Below are 18889 nucleotides of genomic sequence, written 5' to 3'. Positions count from 1 at the left end.
AATTGATCTTTTATTTTAATTTTTATTATTTAAATATTTTTATGGGTTTATTGAAATGGTTCGAGTTACGTTTTCTAACAGAGGAAGACGATCGTCCCAATGAAGCAATTATATGCCGATAGGTCGAGATGAAAGGAAGCCGAAGGCAGATTCCTCTCAATAATTAAAATTGATGGAATAACAAGGTTTCCTCGTCTGGAACGTGTCTTCAATCGTGATTGTACCGATTCCGAGGAAAGAAAAGGTGGCCTCCACTAGGCCGATAATGTCATCAACCCTTGTCCTCAGTCATTAGGCGGACTCACAAAGCTCGCCGGCGACACCGCAGAAATAAGATTTTACCCTCTTGAACAAACTCACGTACAAGTATCTGTGAGAATGTTTCTTTTTGCTTTTACTGAAAGGTACAACTAAGGAGGAATCTGAGAAATATTCTTTGAATTCGTAACAAAACTTTCAAAAATACACGTTCAATAGAGAAAGTAATGTCATAAATTACAATTAATTAAGATTTTTAGTTGAAATAAAAAATTCAATGGCACGAGCGGGATTCGAACCTACGATCTTCGGCTTAATACGCCGCTGCTCTACCACATGAGCTATCGTGACCCCGATCCACTCGGACACTAACTTCCCATCTCACCTTTTGAATTTTCCGTCCTTTTTGCCATTTTTCAAAATGAATTTTTGAGGGAAAAAGGAGAGAAAATTCAAAAGGTGGGGTTGAGATGGGAAGTTAGTGTCCGAGTGGATCGAGGTCTCGATAGCTCACGTGGTAGAGCAGCGGCGTATTAAGCCGAAGATCGTGGGTTCGAATCCCGCTCGTGCCATTGACTTTTTTATCTCAACTAAAAACCTTAATTAATTCTAATATATTAATTGGTCAAGCGGACCACGAAATTAGTGAATTTAATGTCATAACGTTGAAATCTCAATATCACAGAAACAACTAGAGTTAAAGTGCATAAAAAACCAAAAACTCGATCATACCAAGCAATAAATGGAAATTCAGTTATTGTCTATTTAAAATAATCTTACACGAAGGGAAAACCTATTAGCTTTAAACTTAAATTAAACTCAAAGGAAAATAAATTCCCAAACCTTCCCAAGACAAGGCCCGACGAAGACGACAAGCTCAAACATTTCCCCATTTTCATATTTCACACCCAGTTTTTAGTTTAGCGTGGTCCGTCGGTATATAGTCCCCCAAAGAAAAAAAATAATACTGCGCAAATAAGATTAAAAGAGTGCAGGTAAAAAGGGAATACTTAAACATAAACAATGGTGATGCATCGTGCGAGCTGATGGATAAGCGTAGATTGATGGGCCATATGATTTATTCATACCACATGTTGACAGGTTATATCGATATAAAAGTGTATGGGTCAATTTTCAATATTTTATTTTTTTAAATTCCGTTTGACCATAATTGCTACAAATAAATATTTATTCAGATATCGTGAGATGCGGTCGGGTGTGATGTAGGTTTCAGAAAAACATTTTCTTTATCGTGCCAACGTTTCGATCTCAATAAAAGATCGAAACGTTGGCACGATAAAGAAAATGTTTTGCTGAAACCTACATCACATCAGACCGCATCTCACGATATATGAATAACTATCGATTAACGGTCACTAATCTCTACACAAATGAATATTGGTGGACAAAATAGTGCAGCATTTTAGTTTAAATCTCCCCATCATTGCCAGAAAAAACGTGAATAATATTTCGGCTTTTATAAGAAAAATATTTCCATGTGGTTTTTATATATGTTTAATACTTTTAAAGTTTTTTGACGTTTCGGTATTTCCAACCATCAGAATCAATACCAGCGTCACAAAAAAACATTAGTATTTTACAATTATTAAAAAATAGTTTCCTTAACTTATTATTTTTGTACTACTACATTAATTTAAATACCCCCAATCAAGTTAAAAATTAAAAAGTGTATACATAAATATTTATAACAATTTTAATTAATTATTCTTTTTATTTAAAGTCTTGGTTGAGATGAAAAAGTTAGTGTCATGAGCGGGATTCAAACCCACGACCTTCGGCTCAATTCGACGCTTCTCTGACCACTTGAGCTATCGTGACAACACTAAATTTTTCATCTCAACCAAGACCTTACATAAAAAGAATAATTAATTGAAATAAGTTATTTGGTCAATTAGACCATTAAATATAAATAAATTAATATGCATAACAATAATGAAAATTTGGAAAAAGACAAAGAAAAATGTGTGCACAAGTAGTCATATTATAGACATAAATACAAAACAATATGTAAAATTTCAATCAATTACTAGTAAGATAATTGGTAAAATTAATAATTTAGATAGAAAAATGCATAAAAGGTTACACATTGTTCTGAAGTCGACTGGTGTGATACATGCCGTATCTGTTCCATAACGATATATGTTAACCGAATATTGAAGCACCGGTGGCAATTGCCATACGACCAGATAAAGAACACTAAGGGACGATATTATGGAGAGATACAACTTGAAATAACCCCCTATCTTTGGTTCGCAAGAATTAATCGACCTCGGCACTTTTTCACTAAGTTACGCAGACTTCGCTCTAGACGTAATAGATTACCATCCCACGTGAACGTAATGACAGACCTGAACAAGTGCAGTTGCGATAGCGCGTCTGTCGCTGATGCTGATCATGTTTTTCTAGCATGCCCTATCTTTTCGGTAGAAAGAGGTAAATTGTACGAAGGTCAAGCAGAGGGTACCGATGTCCAAAAATGTCGATAATGTTAACGAAAAATCAAATTTACAATTACCACAGGCATTTCTACACATGTCCTATAATAATGACCGCCCTTTATAAAATAAAAATTAATTAAATAATTATTTTCAAAGGATACTTACATATGCAAATTATAATGCATAATTAAATTATGAAGTATATTAATTAAATGTATTATTAATGTATCAAATTATAGCTACTAATTTGTAAATTTTTATTATATTTATTAATTTATTATATATTTTTTATTATTAATCCACTTTAAGTTAGCTATATCCCTTCAAAGTGCTATAAAGCTCTGACTCCAAACATTCGCTCACAAACTAATCTACCCTATTGCCATCCAAAGCTTTAATTTATCCTTTTAAAATACTTAATCTGGAAGGCCAAATAGATGCAAAAAAAAAAAACAGGAAAAAAAACATTTTAAATTGTAAAATTTATTCCTATTCTTTAATTAGAATTTCGACTTTTGTTCCATAATTTACATATTTCCAGGTTGTAAGGTCAATAATAATAATAATGGAGTAAGACTAGTAACAGTCTCAGTATGAGAATAGGCTCAACGTTATCCTTTTATTCTTCCATTCAAATTCTATAAATACGCTAATGCTACTTAACAATAATAATAAAATAAAAACACAATAACAACTTTTTAGAGAGAGAGAGAGAGAGAGAGAGAGAGAGAGAGAGAGAGAGAGAGAGAGAGAGAGAGAGAGAGAGAGAGAGAGAGAGAGAGANTAAGTGCAGGATATTAATATACGATTTTACTCATGCATTATATAGGGAAGAGAAGACGAACGACTGAGTGATAAAGGGTCAAAGAAAAAGCGAGTGTTTGAGAGAGAGAGAGAGAGAGAGAGAGAGTGAGAGAGAGAGAGAGAGACAGACAGACGGACAAACAGAGAGAGAGAGAGAGAGAGAGAGAGAGAGCTATCTTTCATTATTTAAATTTGAATTTTCTTTTATTTCATTTTTAAGCTTAGTATACATTTATATACAAAATATAAATTACTATTAATTACTTCAATTTTAAGACTACTTTCTACTACTACTACTAAATATTGTAATACTCCTAAATGCTATAATAAACATAAAATATAAAATTAATTAAGGTTTTTAGTTCGGATAAAAAAGTCAATGGCACGAGCGGGATTCGAACCCACGACCTCCGGCTAGATACGCCGCTGCTCTACCACTTGAGCTATCATGACTTCGATCCGCTCGGACACTAACTTCCCATCTCAACCTCACCTCTTTTTTGTCCACCAATTTTTCCTCCTTTTTGTCATTTTTCAAGATGATTCTCGGGGACAAATGAAATGGGCACGGAGAGCTTTCGTGAAGATATACTTCAGAATTATTAAATCCATTACAGTTCGTGGTCAGATTAACCAATTAACTTTATTCAATGAATTAATCTTCTTGAAAGGTATTGGTGGAGATAAGAAAGTCAGTGTCGCGAGCGGGATTCGAACCCACAAAAAATGGCAAAAAGGAGGGAAAATTCGTGAAGTGAAGTTGATACGGGAAGTTAGTGTCCGAGCGGATCGAAGTAACGATAGCTCAAGAGGTAGAGCAGCGGCGTATTTCATCGAAGATCATTGGTTCGAATCCCGCTCGTGGCACTGAATTTGTTATCTCAACCAATACCTTTCATAAAGATTAATTAATTCAATATAGAAATTTAAATTAATTAAGGTTTTTAGTTGAGATAAAAAAGTCAATGGCACGAGCAGGATTCGAACCCACGATCTTCGGCTTGATACGCCGCTGATCTCCCACTTGAACTATCGTGACCTCGATCCACTCGGACACCAACTTCCTATCTCAACCCCAAATTTGAACCTTTTTTATCTCAACTAAAAACCTTAATTAATTGTAATATATTAATTGGTCAAGCGGACCACGAAATTAGTGAATAAAATATAAAATAGAACATTTGTGGCGAGTCGGATGCCTGGCCGAAAAAGCAAAATAAACCTACAAGACATACAATAATAATAATATAAATAATTTTCTGATGATTATATTGTCTTAAGAAAGGAACTTTTGTAATTGCTGTTGATGGGTTTAAATCCCGACACTGCCAAAAAATAAAAAAAATAAAAGATATAATTCCACAATATAATCCACATGGAAATGTTTTTCTTATAAAGCCATAAATTAATAAAAAAATACAAAAAGTCATTAATTATTCCATGTTAAAAACACTTATAAAATTAATAATATTTAAAATAACTCTCTCTATTTTCCTAATTCGGCTCAGCTACACCTGTCCTACATAATAATCATAATCGTTGAGTAAAAAAGTTAATAGATGCTCGTTGTAAAATCTCCTAAACCTTTACTACTAAGTGGTATCAGTGGCGTTTAGCAGTAGGCTTTTTTTAACTTTGGCGAAATTCCAAATATTCAAACAGTGTGATCAAGTAGAACATAACCATCTTGTAGCAATTACGATTGCATTAATAATCTGATAGGATTATTCTATAATCCTTCAGTTTATATAACGTATGACCATATGATGATTTATAAAAATAGCAGGAAACCTATTTTAACCCAAACAAGAATACATAATTGACTTAGTGTGGCTTCTATTTCTAAATCAGGCGAATATGATGGCTATGTGGATTATCGACCAGTAGTGCATACTGCAAGATGTGGACTTCCACTATCCACCTGATTTAGAACCAGTACCTTTAACGCAAAATCCATATGTTGGAGCAGTTTTCAATTCCGAAAACTTGCTGACAACCGCACTAATTCAACTGATGTAACCAACCCCTAAGGTGCAACAATGTCCTGAGGATGGGCTTTAAAGCTTGACAAATTCTTGCAGTTTCTTTTCCTTGTCTATACACCAGACCACGAATATACAATGTACAACATGGAGGGCGGTTGAGAGAGAGAAAGAGAAAGAGAGAGAGTGAGAAAGAGAGAGAGTGAGAGAGAACGAGAGACGGATATCACGGAGAGTCGATCATTCGTTAGGATCCGCATCTTCATATTTCAAAACAACATTTATTAACTGCTTAAGATCCGCAAAGGCCAAAATCTAAGCCGGAGCTAGGCACTTCACCTCCAAAGTACTCTTACCTCATAAAAATCTAACTAAGGCTAGCCCAACCATCTCCATTTTTGCAACCAACAACTGTCACATTCAAAATCCAACTTCTACCTCATCACTGGGGCCTTGAACAGTGATAAACTCTAATCTGTAACTGTCTCGTGACTAAGTGACCAGAATCACTTAATTCTACTCAACTATTGACTGAGCACTGACTACTCTGTTGGTAGCACCCACATTTTGCAAACCTCCTCAGAGGTTCTACTGGAAATTTAGCAACTACCCTCTGGTTTAATAATTTTGCATTTTTTGAGTTTTTGGTAATTCGCCAGTATTTCGATTTTAATATATCTACATTCTAATCGTACAATTCAGTGGTACACAATTAATTATTAGTTAGTTAATCAACTAATTAGCTACACAAAAAAAGTCTTCTCACGAGAAAAAATTGAACATTGTGTGAATTTACCGCAAGTTCTGAATATGAAAAAAATTAATTCATGTTTTCTTAGTGGTATTAATTATTGCTTTTTTTAAGGTTTTTTGTTGGGAAGAAAAATTAGCGTCACGAGCGGGATTCGAACCCACGACGTTTAGCTCCATACGCCGCTTTTCTAAGCCACTTGTTTAGAAGGTCAAGTGGGTTAGAGCAGCGGCGTATTGAGCCGAAGGTCGTGGGTTCGAATCCCGCTCATGACACTAACTTTTTCATCTCAACCAAGACTTTCTCCAATTAAGTGTTTAGTATGGAATGTAAAGCGTGTCCACCCTTCTTTTCTTTGGAATGCTGGATGTTAGGGTTGATATCTCCGTCCTGAAACATTTCCATTGCTGCCCATTTCCAACCCTCATCACATAATAAAAAATTAAAAATGGACAAATTGGCACAAGAAAAGTTTGGATAGCACAGATTGAAAAATTATGATAACTTGTTCTTTTAGGACAAAAGAAGATTCAATGCATACATGTTAATCAATATTCCATTTGCCTTATGCAGAAGTTGATCCATATTTGCTTTATGGTCAAAATTGACCAGATGAATTATTCCAATTAATAATAAAATTATTCTTTTTATCTAATGTTTTTGGTTGAGATGAAAAAAACAGTGTCACGAACGGGATTCGAACCAAAGACCTTCGGCTCAAAGCAGCAATATATTGAGCCGAAGGTCGTGGGTTAGGATCCCGCTCGTAATACTAACTTTTTCATTTCAACCAAAAACCATACATAAAAAGAATAACTAATTGGAATATTAAAAAAGGTTACGATTAACAATAAAAACTACTATAATAAAATCTCTCTTCTGATTAAAAAATCTGTGAAAACAGTTATTCTTTCTGAAAGGTTGCTCTTCTTAAAAATCGTCTTCTCACGACTATAGATCCAGCCTGGAGCCATTTATAGCATTAGAAATAACCAAGTTTTTTTCTTATTAAAACTTCGTCTTAATATAATTTTTAATCATTTCTAGCAGTTTGTTTTACACGGGACAAGTACGAAAGTAATCCTCCAAGGGCAGGTAGAAGTGAAAATCCAGATTGTTCATTCACACAAAACTGAAAAAAACCTAGGTCAAATTTGCAAGTGTTCCAATTTTCCGAGTCAGATCGTGACGAGAATATGCACCTGGCCGTCGAACTAGGAGGGATATGCCGTGGGTGTTAAAAGAATCCGGGACGGTGATACCAAATTCCCTCGTTACCTAGTCTGCGGATGAACAATTGCCCTAGGAACGTTCATAATCCGAACGTTTTTGGCTCAAAATTTAGTCTTACTAGGCCCTCCCACGAGAATTAAAAATGCCAACGTTTGTATATTTAAAATGAGCAGAAGTATAATACGGAAAACTTCGGCTTCCGGTTCACATTTTTAAAGCCTCTCTTGAATTTAAAACCAAACAAAGCGTAAAACAACTAAAAGCAACAGACAGGAAAAAATCATGTTTCTAATTAAATATATTTTCATGAATGTAAATGATTAAGAGTGCTCCAGCACACTGGACCTGGAACTATAGTGCGGTATGCATCCTGAAATCGCGACTAAAAAAAGGCTATTTAAAAAGATTGGTTTGGTTGTACAAGCCTACACAAAAATACTTAGGGTTATTAAACATAGTAAAAAGTAAGCAAGATGATGATGATGATGATGATAAGAAACAATGAAACGATATGGGCCACAGCCCGGTATGTGTCCGGCTTGATGAAAGTGCTGTAGATGTCCCAATTATAATTTGAAGAGTGTCATTCCTTGGCTCCATATAAAGAGCGTGTACGAATGCCACTCAATATGACAATTTTACTCGATCACGGCAGCTGGTATTCTTTTGATTTTGCATTAAACAGGGCTGTTTTATTTTGTATAGTTTATATTAGATATATAATCTGTTGTTTCCTTTTGTGTACATTGAAAGTGAATGTATTTATCGGATTGTATAGCTTAAGAGAGGCGATGGGGGTGGAGGAATATTAATGATACCATTGATCATTAATTAAATTATCTAATCTGTACGTGTAAAGAGTGAAGGGGATGTAAATAGCAAATATTGTGATAAGGAAAGAAAGTTGCATAGATTTAAAATCTCTTTGTGTTCCCGGCTTAAACGACCTACGATTAACAGCCCCTGAAACCAAACTTCATACCGAAGTAGGCAATTGTCAATGTTCGACAGTACATTTTATTTATGTATATATTTATGTGCATATGTATGTATACTAATGTGTAAGTAATATGTATCCATGAATAAAATAAGAATATCATTGATACCATATTACTTCACATACTTCTGTTTATTCATTTATATTCAGTCCTAAAGAAATAAACAAGTATACACGCGCATTAATTTTATCCAACGAAAGAAATTACGATGGTTTTAGTCACATTTTTTAATTAATTATTTCTTCGTTCTGTATGAAATCAGAAGTTGGATTTTATAAAAACTTACAATTAATTAAGGTTTTTAGTTGAGATAAAAAAGTCAATGGCACGAGCGGGATTCGAACCCAGGATCTTCGGCTTGATACGCCGCTGCTCTACCACTTGAGCTATCGTTACCTCGATCCACTCGGACACTAACTTCTCATCTCAACCTTAACTTTTGAATTTTGAGATGGGAAGTTAGTGTCCGAGTGGTTCGAGGTCACGATATCTCAAGTGGTAGAGCAGCGGCGTATCTAGCCGAAGATCCTGGGTTCGAATCCCGCTCGTGCCATTGACTTTTTTATCTCAACTAAAAACCTTAATTAATTGTAATATATTAATTGGTCAAGCGGACCATGAAATTAGTGAATTTATGAAAAATGGCGACAAGTTGACAATTGCAAAAGATATACATTAAATCAGACAATATTTTTTTTAAAATAGTGAAAAATGATTTTTTTTATACTTATTTGGTTAACGTCGAAAACATTTGTTTGAAAATTATTCGGAAATCGTGAGATGCGGTCTGGTGTGTGACGTAGGTTTCAGAATTTTTTTATCGTGCCAACGTTTCGATCTTTATTGAGATCATCTTCAGGTCCTGGGATTTACAAACATAAGAAGTAGAAAGTAGCAAAGTAGAAATACTTTGAATGAATATAATTTTTTTTTTGCATTGTATAAATTCACAGTTTTCCACATCCTACATGTATTTGTTAAACTTAAAAATGTTTTAAATCCCCAGGCCCTGAAGATGTTCTCAATAAAGATCGAAACGTTCGCACGATAAAGAGAATGTTTTTCTAAAGCCTACTTCACACCAGACCGCATCTCATGATTTCCGAATAATCATCGACTAACTGTCACTAATCACCACACATTTGTTTCAAAAATGTTTAAGTGTTCAGTCTGTGATGAAAATATTTGAGTATATTTTTATTGTGAGGATGTTGAGCTTCTCGAGAACCAGGATGATTTTTTTAAATTAATCGTTTTAGTTCAAACTACTTCCTAAGAAGCAAGTTCGAGGTGCTATGGAGAACATAGAGAAAATTTTTTTCTATTTTCTGCTTACTTTTTTATATTTTTTAGAAAATAGAATTACCACCTATATTCTTTTCAAACTCGACCAGGTATGAGCATATATTGTGAATAGTTTGCCATTGTCGATTTTATAACGAATGACACAAGAACCCGGCATTATCGACCGATGCAGCGAGGAGGACTTCATCACCATGCATGTCTCAAAAATAATTTTGCCTTGTTAAACAAACATCGAAACAGCAGGTTAGAAATTAATCAAACCGAGATATTTGAGGGAGAAAATATGTTAAAAATTTATCTCGGGTACATTTCATCTTGACTTAATTAGACGATGTAAAATTTTAATGTATACATAAATATTTTTAAAAACTCTTCCAGATACTACTGTAAAAGGAGAAGCCAGCAAAAGGAGATGCTATGAATTAGAATAAATAAGTTTAAAGATGGATAATCTCCCATCCTCTCTTTAGTTGAGAACAAATGAACTCCATAAAAAATTGAACCCTCTCCAAAATTGTAAATTTAACATGCCAACAGCCGTTTCTTACTCTGTATGGCGTCTCCCTTAGGGGGAGATATGAGAAAACTTAACAATATTTTTTTTTTAAATGCCTTACAGAAAAATTGTTAATCGTCTCGTTCTGAAGAATTACGAGTCAGTTATCCATATCCTGATTATTTAATTCTTTTACAGATTATTTTGAGCTTTGGGCACCCCTGACTTATTCAGCTAAGTTGCAAGCGAACTATCCTCTCATTAGATTTTTGTGTAATTTAGAGTTAATTTAAATATATANATATATATAAACTTTAATCTAGAGATCCAATCTTATGTAGAAAATACACTGACAGGGAAAAAATTCCAAAAGAAAATTCTGCCTTTGTCTCGTTGTTTTATCAATTTGTTTATGATATGTTTTAACTGCGAATATCCATTAGAAGTGAATACACTTAATCCTTAATCCAAAACAATGATAAAAGGTTTTTTAATGTTTACTTTTTACGGAATTGAAAATGTTTATTCGGTCTCATTTGAATTCTGAAGCCATAAATTGTTTAGTTGTCATCTTTGTTTTCTTAATTTCAATTTTTAAACTTAACACTTAGGGATGAGGATGATGCGCGCGGTGTAACCAACTTATTGATGACGGACGTTCCATCAGGTATGCGGCTATTGTCATCGGAGTTCCATACGAAACTCCGCGAGACGCCGTTAGACTTTTCCAGAAACTCGGTCCTACCACAAAAGGCCGGTTATGGACGCCCTAGGGTAACATAAGCATAGGATGTCCGTTTTGTGATTTTGAGAATTTTGCAAAACAGGCACTTTACTGTTCAAGCTGGTGAACTCTTGGAAGTTCAAGGTGTCCAAATTTCTAAACGCACTGCTCGAAGAAGATTCCGTCAGTATGGACTGATGGCTTTTCGCCCGGTAAGAAGAGCAGAATTGACCAGAACACTCAGAGTTGCACGGCTCGCATTTGCTCGAGAACACAATCATTGGTCTTTGGTACTTTTTACAGATGAGTGTCGATTTGCTCTACGATCTCCAAATGGGCGTGAAAGAGTGTGGAGAAGGCGAAATGAAAGGTTCAAAGCTTGTAATTTTTCCCAGAGCCAATCTTTTCAACCTAGCTCAGTGATGGTGTGGACGGGAATTTGGAGTCGCACAAAGTTGGTTGTCGTTCGTGAGGGTCTTTGACGGCTATGTGGATGAAATTTTGAACATCATGAGTTGCCTATCCTCGATGAAATCAGTGACTATTTTATTCTAATTCAAGATAATGCCCGTCCACATGTCGTTCGCATAGTACCAACGTACATTCAACAGCATAACATCGGGTCTTAGCCTCGCCAGTCGTTCTCCAGACTTCAACCCCATCGAACATTTATGGGATAACCTCAAAACACGAATAAGAGCACGTCCATCCTGATACACTCCACGATCTTGAAAAAACTCTTCTTGAAGATTGAACTAACCTCCTGCAAATAGGCATTTCCAGGGTGGTAGAAAGTCAGCCGACGTGTCTTGGAGATGTAATTAACGGAAGAGGAGTAGCTATATTGGAATGGTAATTAAAAATCTAAAACAAAATTACGACTAATTTTCTTTCTTCGTCTTTTTTTATTTTTCATTTTCCTTTGCAATTTACCCGTTTTTTTGCCTGTCAGTGCATAAATGAAGTAGCCGTTCACTTTCGTTCATCAGATCATGATAGATCATTGTAAGTCCAGTCAACATAGAATCAATGAAGCTGTACTATATCACCAGAGTCGAACTTTTATATTATCATTGTTAATAAATTGCATTCTTTTTTTTATCGTTTATTTATAGCCAAAATGACCAATAATAAATAGATAGTATTATATAACAATGATTCCTATTTCACACAAGGAAATGGTGTTTTTGTCGTACAAATACGTGACATCGGATACATGTTCAAAGAAAAATGTCCGTAGTAGAGGGCACCAGGACGATCTTAAATTACATCCAGTACCGATTTTCTATGGTCTTTCAATTTCAGGAAAGCAATTAGTAGACCGCCGATATTGCCTCCCCCTTTCTCAATAATCAAACTTCTACTCCTTAAGACCAAATCTGTCAAGATTTTTTTTTTTAAATTAATGTAAATGAGAGTTTTCAGGCCGTTTATTAAAAAGCGGAATCGCTAAGCGTCATCTCTTCCTTTTGTCAATTTCTCTTACAGTGCGGCGTCTTTTGGGTAATTGATTAATTCAGGAACTAGGCCAAATTAACGAGTCCAATTTGATTAAAAATGAAGGCTTCCACACTTCACAGGACATCGTATCAGTTTGTCGGACTTTTCTCCAGTTTTGCCCCCAATAACATCAATACAATGTGTCTGATTTCTAGCTGATGCGAATCTGTTCATGTTCAAAGGGATTTGGATTGGATAGGAGACGGCCAAACGTTGCAAAAGGGATGGTAATTAAAAAAAAAAAAAAAATCATTTTGACCCAGTACGGTTGGATGAAAGATCAATTGGATCAAATTAGCGCTGGACATTTCTCCCTACGCGATTCTCTAATTTCAGATGAAAAAAAAAGAGATGGGAGATTAGCGGTCGCTTGTTTGCGTCCTTGTGTGAAGGCAAATATTTGCATATTGCCCGAACTGTGGTCTTTGTCCACCACGATCCCTCGGAATACAACCAATCTAAAATTTGCGACGTATCCGACCTAGAAGAACAACAAGCGTACTGTTTGTCGATTCTTTTAGCAGCCTAAAGAAGGAATAAAGTCCATATTGAAACTGACAGAACCAACACACTTTACAAATATTTTCAATTTGGCCGGTACACTGGTCGCATTAATTACCTGCCTTACCGAGACCCAAAACATTTTTAAACAATGTCGACACAAAGCCCATTCACCCAATCTTTAAAACATTTGATTTTATATTTAATTTTGTACGTATTATAAATTAGGCAAATAGCAAAAGTACACAAAGAAATTCCTATGGTCGTAGAACTCGACTTATCTAATACAAACGATAATAATAATAAAAGCATACTTATTATATGTAAATATACAAAACTTTCATGTACAAGAATTAAATATAAAACTAAATAAACACTATAGCATATCCACAGTATGTCATAAAATTACCAGCAATAAAAACATAACTTAGTAATGATATCGGATATACTTTACTGATCAGCCTTCCACATCATATTATATATTAATCCATGTTATGTTTAGCGGTCATAATTATTTCAATTAATTATTCTTTTTTTCCAAGGTATTTGTTGAGGTGAAAACGGATTCGAATCCCGCCGAAGGTCGTGGGTTCGAATCCCACTAGTGACACAGACTTTTCCATCTCAACCAAAACCTTAGATAAAAAGAATTTTTGATTTTCATTATGCCTGCAAATTTTTTATAGATGTTCTTATTATTTAATATTTAAATTGGTAATTATACTTCTATAGTCCTGATGAAGGGAGTATATACATTCTTCGAAGGCTCAACGAAATATCTGAGGCTTTTCTTTTTACTTGACCTAACGACTAATTCCACTATTTTTCGTGGTCCGCTTGACCGATTAATATATTTGTATTAATCAAGGTTTTTCGTTGAGATAAAAAAAGTCAGTGTCACGATCGGGATTCGAACCCACGACCTTCGGCTTGATACGCCACTACTCTACCACTTGAGCTATCATGGCATTTGAAAAATGGCAAAAAGGAGGGAAAATTCAAAAGGTGGGGTTGAGATGGGAAGTTAGTGCCAGAGGGGATCGAGGTCACGATAGCTCAAGTGGTAGAACTAGCGGCCCTATCAAGCCGAAGGTAGTGGGTTCGAATCCCGCTCGTGACACTGACTTTTATCTCAACTAAAAACCTTAATTATTCTAATGACTAATCATGTTTATTGTATTGTTTTTTCATTGTTTGTTTTTACTTTATTGTATTCCCAGCTCATTATACATCATTGACATAAAATAGGCAATTCAAAGTCCTGATAAAAGATTGTTCCAAACCTCGACGAAGGGACTGAGTGTTTTCTTTCCAATCGACCTCATTTATGATCATTCAATTGGTGGAAATGATACTTTTTTTCTATTAATAAAATTATAATGTTAAATAATTTCTATTAATTTCCCTAATCATTTGGTAATACTCCTTCAACAGAATAGAAATAGATGTTTTGTTAATAAATATTTAAGGCCAAGTCCTGACGAAGGTTTCCTCGAAACTTCGAGGATGGGACTTAGTTTTGACTCTAATTTATCTCATGCTTAATCTTTTTTAAGTTTGTGCGTGGTGATTAGTGACCGTTAGTAGCTGATTATTCAGAAATCGTGAGATGCGGTCTGGTGTGATGTAGGTTTCAGAAAAACATTTTCTTTATCGTGCCAACGTTTCGATCTTTATTGAGATCATCTTNTTGATCCCCTTCTTCATATATAACATCATTTTCAGTGTAGAAATGTATGGTGATTAGTGACCGTTAGTAGATAATTATTCAGAAATCGTGAGATGCGATCTGGTGTGATGTAGGTTTCAGAAAAACATTTTCTTTATCGTGCCAACGTTTCGATCTTTATTGAGATCATCTTCAGAGCCTGGGATTTACAAACATAAAATTTAAACAATGTTTGTAAATCCTAGGCCCTGAAGATGATTTCAATAAAGATCGAAACGTTGGCACGATAAAGAAAATGTTTTTCTGAAACCTACATCACACCAGACCGCATCTCACGATTTCTGAATAATCATTTTTTAAGTTTATTCCTCGCACATAATCCAAATCGGTGATCTGTTGGCATCACATATTTAAGTCATCGTCCTGAAGAAGGTTTCTTCGAAACCTAGACGAAGAAGTTCAGAGTTTTCTTTCTAATCGACCTCCTAATTATTAGTTTCATATTCCTTTTACCGGAATACAATCGATTTTTTGACAATACTAATTTAGTAGAGGAGTGAGGAAGGATTCCTCAAAATCTTCCCGGAAAGCTGGACGAAAGAAGTTAATGTTTTCCCCAACCTCTGCGTAATCATTTTTTGAAAAAATTCTTTGCACACAATCCTCAAAAGGAAATTGTTTCATCAATTCAAAATTGCTTACTAAAATAAAAAAACGAATACGTTGAAATTTCTCTTAATATCTTTTCTCACACACATGTTCCAGACATTTCTCAAAAACCGAAATCACTATTTAAATCGTATGACGTTTCTATGAAATTTAATTTGATTTATGAAAATAAAATAAGGAAAATATATTGCAGGCTGAAGGCAAAAGTTTTTCCTTTGTCCAGTTCGAATATTGTTTATTTAGTATCTTGTGCAAATTGGGACACGCATTATGTGGGTCAAATTAGGCAAAAATTGTCCAAAATGGATGGATGGAACACGATAGATTGGACTGGACGAAATCCAAGTCTTGATGACGGTTTCTTTGAAAATCCTGACGAAGGGTTGGATGTTTTCTTTCTGATCGACCTTCCAATAATTTGGTTAATATTCCTTAAACAGAATACATTCGATTTTTTGACAAGAAATAATTAATGTAAAGGACTGATGAAGGATTCCCAGCTCTCGCGAAGGCGAAGAAGGAACTTAATATAAATTCCAAAACTAATTCTACATACAATAGATTTTTCACACAAATTTTTCTTCACAAATAAATATTAAAAAATATCAAAAATGTTTAACACCTAATGATCCCATGCGTTTCGGTAACATTTTAAATGTTCGTTTACATAAAATAAAAGCGTAAAACGAAATTCTTTTATTTTTTAAAAGACTTTTTACTATAAAAATGAAAGGAGTTGCACATCTCCATGATCTGGAGAACCTTGAACATTACTTATGTTCATTATATTTCGTGGTCGATTGACCAAATTACTTATTTCAATTAATTATTCTTTTTATGTAAAGTCTTGGTTGAGATGAAAAAGTTGGTGTCACGAGCGGGATTCGAACCCACGACCTTCCACTCAATACGCCACTGCTCTAACCACTTGAGATATCGTGTGAAGTCAAGATAGCTTAAGTGGCTTGAGCAGCGGCGTACTGAGCCGTAGGTCGTGGGTTCGAATCCCGCTCGTGACACTAAATTTTTCATTTCAACCAATGCCTGCATAAAGATTAATTACTTATGTTGTTCAATCTTTGCGGTTATAAATTAAATACGTATTAGTATCGTGCTAATATTTGTGAAATAATATTAATGTCATATTACTATTTAGTCATAGTATAATGAATTGTTAAAATAATGCTTTTTAGTTGTTTAGGTTTTAATACAAATTTAACGAACAGGAGAAGTGTCAGAACTCCGGTCTTAGAAAAAATTAGGTATAGAAAAGTGGTAGCAGTAGAGACAGTGGCAAATGAAAAAGTTTATTAGCAGCTATAGTAGCAATAATATATTGAATTCCAGCAAGACGGGCAAAAAAGGTGACAAATTAAATCCTCCCCTGCCATGAAAAAGATTGTATATTTGTCGAAGGCGACAATCGTGCATTCATACGAAGAACTGAGGAAGAAAATTAGGGCAACTTTATTCGACTGGTAGTGAATGAATTTCCCGGTTGGCCGCTCTTCGCCTCGCAAATCACCTTGCCGTGTTGGATGATGGATGCCAATTTTGTTTTGCGAACAGGGCTTAGTACAATGGAGAAGTAGACGGATGGTAGGGTGACTAATGGAGTGGAAGTGCCCAAGAATGCAGATAGCAACGTGTAAGTTCTCCGTCGCCGCCCCTTAAGAAGATCTATTACGGACTCTGGGACCGCCCTCACTCGAGTTTTTCGCACCATTAACGCCTCCCAACTTACCAACTTTACAAAGGGGGGAGGGACTTAAAGATAGCGTTGACAACTTCGCGAGACATTGTATTCATAGGATGATTGGTTGGGATAAATCGTCTTTATGTTTTCAACTTTTAACAGCTTAACGAGCCTAAATTGGAAACAGCAAGTATTAATGACTTATTGAAGCCAAGTGAAAGTGGCCATATTAAATTTCACCAAGTTGACATAAAATTTACCTTACAAAAATACAATAATTATGGCGAGAAAACAAACAGCATTGTTAGGTCAAAGTTAAATTTAAATTATTGACAAAATAAAAAATAAAAGTTTTTAGCTGCACGGCTGATCAATGAAATTACCACGAAACTAGAATTTACCTTAACGATCCAAGCTTTTTATTATTTTGTTTCACCGTTCCAGTTACCATTCTATTGTACTATGCTTACTACGACGGTTAACCTCGTGTTTTACACCGTTAGTTTTGGATTCTAGACAATTGATTCTGTTTTTCTTTTCTACCCATCTCAATGAAAAGAAAAGAACGGTTGATTAAACAGTTCCGCTCCTGCCGTTCGTTTTGCGGACAATAAAATCCACATCTTTAGTTACGTCAATTACTATTTTTCTACAGTTCCATGGAGACTGGCTAATGGATAAATGAGTGAGTGAGAAGAAGGAAGAAGGGGAGAAAGAGAGAGATGGAGAGAGAGAAGGAAATATGAACAATCATCACAATCAATCGACATCAAAATTCCGACAAGGATAAACAGAGCGAAGGTGTTATTGTTTGACCGAAAAAAGAAAGAGTGAAAAGTGACAGCGAGAGATAGAAAAAGGAGGAAGGAGAAAGATAGAAAGAATTAAGGGTGAAAGATAGAGAGTGGGAGAGGGAGAGGGAGAAGGAGAAGGAGAAGGAGATGGAGAGCGAGAGAGAGAGAGAGAGAGAGAGAGAGAGAGAGAGAGAGAGAGAGAGTCAGAAATGTGAACACAGATCAAAATAACATTCCGAAAAGGATAAACAGGGGGAAGATGTTATAGTTTGATCAAGAAAAAGAGATAGAGAGAGCAAAGAGAAAGAGAGAGAGAGGATAAAGAAAGAGAGAGTGAAAAAGAAAGACAAAGAGTGAGGGGAAGAGTGGGAGAGGGAGAAGGAGAAGGAGAAGGAGAGCGAGAGAGAGAGAGAGAGAGAGTCGGAAATGTGAACACAGATCAAAATAACATTCCGAAAAGGATAAACAGGGGGAAGATGTTATAGTTTGATAAAAAAAAGAGATAGAGAGAGCAAAGAGAAAGAGAGAGAGAAAGGATAAAGAAAGAGAGAGTGAAAAAGAAAGACAAAGAGTGAGGGGAAGAGTGGGAGAGGGAGAAAGAAAGAGAGAGCGAGAGCCAGAAATGTGAACAAACAGATCAAAATAGACATTCCGACGAGGATAAACAAGGGAAGGTGTTTGAAAAGTGTTTGTTTGGAAAGTGTTTGACCGAAAAAGAGAGAGAGAGAGAGAGAGAGAGAGACGAGAGAAAAAGAGAGAGTGTGAAAAAGAAAGGATAAAGAGATACACAGAGAAAGAAGAAAGAGAGAGCGGAAGGAGGAAGACATACAAAGAGAAAGGACAAAGAGAGAGAGAGAGAGAGGAAAGAGAAAAAGAAGAAGGAGGAAAGCGGAAAAGAGAGAGAGGGAGAGAGCGGATGGAGAAAGAGATACACAGACAAAGGAGAGAGAGAGAGAGAGAGAGAGAGGGAGAGACAGAGAGAGAGCAAGGAGAAAGACAGAGGGGGAAAGAAAGAGAAAAAGAAAAAGAAAGGATAAAGAAATATATAGA

The 18889-nt window shown here is 35.3% G+C and overlaps 1 protein-coding gene and 1 non-coding gene across 3 annotated transcripts in view; one reads left to right on the top strand and one right to left on the bottom strand.

Annotated features, from left to right (window-relative positions):
- Positions 1–18889, bottom strand: part of LOC106673851 (carboxyl-terminal PDZ ligand of neuronal nitric oxide synthase protein) — a 405816-nt gene that overhangs the window by 204749 nt on the left and 182178 nt on the right. The gene's annotated exons all lie outside the window — the stretch shown is intronic.
- Trnas-acu lies at positions 16295–16368 on the top strand. The gene has a single exon. It is a non-coding gene; the product is annotated as a tRNA-Ser (tRNA).

Source organism: Cimex lectularius, unplaced genomic scaffold (genome assembly GCF_000648675.2).
Source record: "Cimex lectularius strain Harlan isolate CLEC.00 unplaced genomic scaffold, Clec_2.1 scaffold12, whole genome shotgun sequence".
NCBI classification, from domain to species: Eukaryota; Metazoa; Arthropoda; class Insecta; order Hemiptera; family Cimicidae; genus Cimex; species Cimex lectularius.
This window is presented reverse-complemented; position numbering and strand designations above follow the sequence as displayed.